Genomic DNA, 5379 nt, shown 5'->3' on the forward strand with positions numbered 1-5379 from the left:
TATTACTTTGTGGAAAGAAGGTGTGGCTAACCATGTAAATAACCACGCCTTAAAAAAAAAAGAACTTCCAAAGTAAAGTAGAAATTATTTTAGTTTAATCTCGATCCTTAAATACGTAATAAGGAAGGCGATTACTAGACCTCTGCTGAAGGTGGCGCAACTGGTTTCTTTTAAATAAGGGTTAAATCTTCTTTATACGTGTATATGGCAAAACACCTCAAAGGACAAGATTTAAGGGGAAAACACACAACATATTAGAGTCCTGAAATGTATTAATGTAAACAAAACAAAAATTAACACTTAACAGACGGCAAACTATTTTGAACTGCGACGTTGTTTTATTTTTGTATTTTCTAAATCGATTACTTTTTTGGAGCCATTCAAATTGTCGACATTTGATTGAAATGTCCAACAATTATACTGACAAAGTGAAGCAATGAACAAAAATTAGGCTTCAGTTTCTACACGCATTTACACAAATCGTTAGTTTACATACCATTTGTTTAAGAAAAAATATTATTAATGACAGAACATTGAAGAACATTTTCTCTCACTGTCTGGTCATGTTAACACCAAGAAAAATATTGTATCCATTTCCATTAAATTGCTATAATTTTGATCAAGAGCTAATAGAATAAAAAAAGTTTTTGTTAGATTTCGCTTGAAGATACACAAGAGCTATCTGTGTTAGCTGTCCCTAATATTGAAGTGATAGATTAGATAGAAGGCAACTAGACAACATCACTCACTATCTGTGTTAGCTGTCCCTAATATTGAAGTGATAGATTAGATAGAAGGCAACTAGACAACATCACTCACTATCTGTGTTAGCTGTCCCTAATATTGAAGTGATAGACTAGATAGAAGGCAACTAGACAACATCACTCACTATCTGTGTTAGCTGTCCCTAATATTGAAGTGATAGACTAGATAGAAGGCAACTAGACAACATCACTCACTATCCGTGTTAGTTGTCCCTAATATTGAAGTGATAGACTAGATGGAAGGCAACTAGACAACATCACTCACTATCTGTGTTAGCTGTCCCTAATATTGAAGTGATAGACTAGATAGAAGGCAACTAGACAACATCACTCACTATCTGTGTTAGCTGTCCCTAATATTGAAGTGATAGACTAGATGGAAGGCAACTAGACAACATCACTCATTATCTGTGTTAGCTGTCCCTAATATTGGAGTGATAGACTAGATGGAAGGCACCTAAACAACATCACTCACCGCCAACTCTTGGGATACTCTATACCAACAAAAAGTGGGATTGACTAGCACATCGTAACGCTCTCACGGTTGAAAGGTTGAGCAAATTAGGTGACATGAGATCATGTCAGGTCATTAAAAAAAGGTGTTTTCACTTTAGCAATAAAATTGTTCTGGTACTAACTCTGGATTATACAAATAAAAGTGAGTTATCTGAAATTAAAAATTAAGTCTGCCACATGACGAGAATACATGTTTGAATACAAGATAGTATTTATTAAACCTTATTTCATTTATTTTTAACTTATATAGCTTGATCATGCTTTTCTAATTTACTTTTACCTTCGCATGAATGTATCATTTCCATTTTTGTTGTTGAAACTAAGTTAAAAATTTTGGAACCACAAGTTAACGAAAAAAACAAACAAACACTAGGAACATTTTGATAGTTCGAGAGCCCCTCAGTGGTGCAGCAGTATGTCTGAGGATTTACAACGTTAAAACCCGGGTTTTGATACTCGTGGTGAGCACAGCACATATAGCCCATTCTGTAGCTTTTTGCTTAACTACAAACAAACAAACAAAATAGTTCGAATGTTAGGAAGTGTTTTTCAAAATATAAATAATCTAAACTAATAATTTGTTTTTCAACATGAACGTTAAATACTTTGAACGCCATTGTTGTTATTGTTCTCAATGTGTTTTTGGCACTTGCTTTTGACAGCTGTTTCTAAGTTGAAAACATTAATATTTAGTCGCGATAAGCTTTAATAGCTACTTATAATGTCGCTATAATCTAAGGTTATTTTAAACAGTCAAGAATCAACGAAGAGACATAGTTTTAAAAGTAAATTTATATATATTCAGTGATAAAGAGAAAGCACCACCGGTTTGACAACACGTTAATTAAGTCAATAAATTTCAAATCATTATGCTAATTTATAATTTCAGGAACAGAAAACACACACAAAAAAAGAATTACATATAGTTTATTCAATTGTTAATACTCCTATTTCCAATATATCAAACAGACTTGTATGACCATCATCGATACATCCTATTTCAGGAACAGAAAACATACAAAAAAAAAGAATTACATATAGTTTATTCAATTGTTAATACTCCTATTTCCAATATATCAAACAGACTTGTATGACCATCCTATACTCAACTTGTGTTTTCATTATCCACCGGAAGTTTTCAAAGGGTAAGTGAATTATTATTATTAGATATATTAAATCTGTGTTTTAATAATTAAATGGTGTACTGATGCCATTAAATGCGGGCTAACGCACCCGTGTGGAGAAATGAAAAAGTTAATAATAATAAAATCCTAAAAAATTCTACAATTTTTCAAAGTTCGAAACAATATATCGTGTTCATATTTAACAATTTCTTAGAAACTCGTGCTTGGATACAGCTTTGGAGATCAACTTAAGTAATAGAAAAGTGTAACGTAAACTTACAAGCATTTAATCCGTCAATATTTCTCTTCTTTTCGTCCATTTACTTTGAAACTTTTCGAAATTTCAAGGTAGTTGGAAAATAACTTAATATCTTTCAACCCATTTATTCAACAAATGCCTGTTTTCATGCTATTAGATTACTAAATAAAACAATTTTCAGTGAAAGGTCTGCTCTCTCTATCTCATCATCATCGTTCGATTTTCTTTTACTTCTGCCAAAGTTCCTTTAAGGCTCCATCAACTGAAATTTCAATAAATTGGAAACAGTTCCAAAACACAGTTATGCGTGTGTGACGAACAAAGATACTGATGACAACGTATAATTTTATTTTATCTGAAAACAAATTTTTCGGATGTTTGAGAGAGAAAACGAAGAATTATACGTAAGAACATTTAAAAGTTTAAATCTGCGTCATTAGCTTTCCAAACGATCTTCTCACGATTTTTCCAAAGTGGGCCACATTTAGTGAACATCCTGGGAGAAAGTTACTGTAAGGAAGAAGATGGCGCGTCTAAGCTTTTCTAGAATATCTAATATTGATGCATCCATTATCGATCGTCTTAATATCTTTAGTTCACATGTAAATATAGAACTTGTATATACAAGTAAAATTTATAAACAACGAGCTGTGAAAACATAATTACCTTTATTATGCGAGGACACACATTTCAATAATAATTTCTAATGATAAATCTAAGAAAGAAACCCATCTCGAGTATTTCAGCCACTAATAACTAACAGCATTTGTGTGGTCAATATAATAGGCACAAGTGTGTGCAGTGCGAGATGACGCCATTCGTGAACTACTGTATAAAAGAAGCTTATATATATATATAAATGTACAAATTGGTTACATTTGTTCAACCATAGACAAATTCTTATGTGCAAATATCTTTATAATATGATAAATAAGTTCTTATAAGTGCTGACTACAAGGGAAGTCAGCTTTCGGAGACTTACTTATAAAACACACAAAAATACTGTCGAAAGTGTATGATGAGAAAGGTGGTAAATATTTTGAGTGTTTTACAAAACTACTTGGATTCGTGAAAAATCTAAAGTATTTGGAAAATGACTTTTTGTTAGTTCACAGTGAGATAAATCAGTTTTTGACAAACAGACACATACACATAAATGTCCCTATTTGGAGTTTGACCTTGTGGTTAACACCCACTAACAAAAGACAACAATTAATGACAAGCGAAACTAAAAGTTTAATTTTTATAAAGGACAAAAACAAAACTATATTCCATGAAAAGCCAACATAAGCCTGAGAACTGCTTAATAAGTGTGTACAAGTTGTCATTACAACGGTTTGTAATCCTCTTAATAAGTGTGTACAAATTGTCATTACAACTGTTTGTAATCCTTTTAATATGTGTGTACAAGTTGTCGTTACAGCTGTTTGTAACCCTCTTAATAAGTGTGTACAAGTTGTCATTACAACGGTTTGTAATTCTCTTAATTAGTGTGTACAATTTGTCGTTACAACGGTTTGTAATCCTCTTAATAAGTGTGTACAAGTTGTCGTTACAACGGTTTGTAATCCTCTTAATATGTGTGTACAAGTTGTCATTACAACGGTTTGTAATTCTCTTAATAAGTGTGTACAAATTGCCATTACAACAGTTTGTAATCTCCTTAATTAGTGTGTACAAGTTGTCATTACAACGGGTTGTAATTCTCTTAATTAGTGTGTACAAGTTGTCGTTACAACGGTTTGTAATCCTCTTAATATGTGTGTACAAATTGTCATTACAACGGTTTGTATTCCTTTTAATATGTGTGTACAAGTTGTAGTTACAACGGTTTGTAATCCTTTTAATATGTGTGTACAATTGTCATTACAACGGTTTGTAATCCTCTTAATTAGTGTGTACAAGTTGTCGTTACAACGGTTTGTAATCTCCTTAATTAGTGTGTACAAGTTGTCGTTACAACGGTTTGTAATCTCCTTAATTAGTGTGTACAAGTTGTCGTTACAACGGTTTGTAATCCTCTTAATTAGTGTGTACAAGTTGTCGTTACAACGGTTTGTAATCCTCTTAATATGTGTGTACAAATTGTCATTCTCTTTATATATAAATACCGATAATTACTATGCTTGTTTTGTTAGTTTGCTCCGTTTACCTGTTTTTATTACAAGTGTTTTCTTCAAATATTCTGGCATTCAAATTTTCAGGATTTTTAAATAAGCAGTAAAACCTAGTATCACAAAGGTTTAGAGGTGATAATTCACAGCTCACGTTTTACAATCAAAACGATTTTAAACCTACCAGGTAAAGATGCTTAGTAAACGTGCTGTACGTTTTGAATACTTTTTGCAGCTTGTTTATTAAAATGTTATCTTACAATCGGTTTTATAGCTTTCTGCCTACAATGTTATCGTTTGAACAACGTATAAAAGAGCATTTATACGATAGTTTTAGTAATTCTTCAAATATCTATAGATATCTTGACTGAGAATGTGATAGGACTGAAGCTGAAAAGGGTTTTAGATGAACAACATTTAAAAGCTAAAGAAAACGGTGTTCATTAAGAAACTCAAGCTAAAGTTTAATTCTAATTTAATATACAGTTGAAATTCTTTGCACTGCATTTTGGTGGTCAAAGAAAATGAAATTTAGTTTTGGAAAACTACAGTACAGGGCGTTATAATTTTATATTAGTAATATATATATATATATATATATA

The sequence above is a fragment of the Limulus polyphemus genome, unplaced genomic scaffold (genome assembly GCF_000517525.1).
Source record: "Limulus polyphemus unplaced genomic scaffold, Limulus_polyphemus-2.1.2 Scaffold3063, whole genome shotgun sequence".
NCBI classification, from domain to species: domain Eukaryota; kingdom Metazoa; phylum Arthropoda; class Merostomata; order Xiphosura; family Limulidae; genus Limulus; species Limulus polyphemus.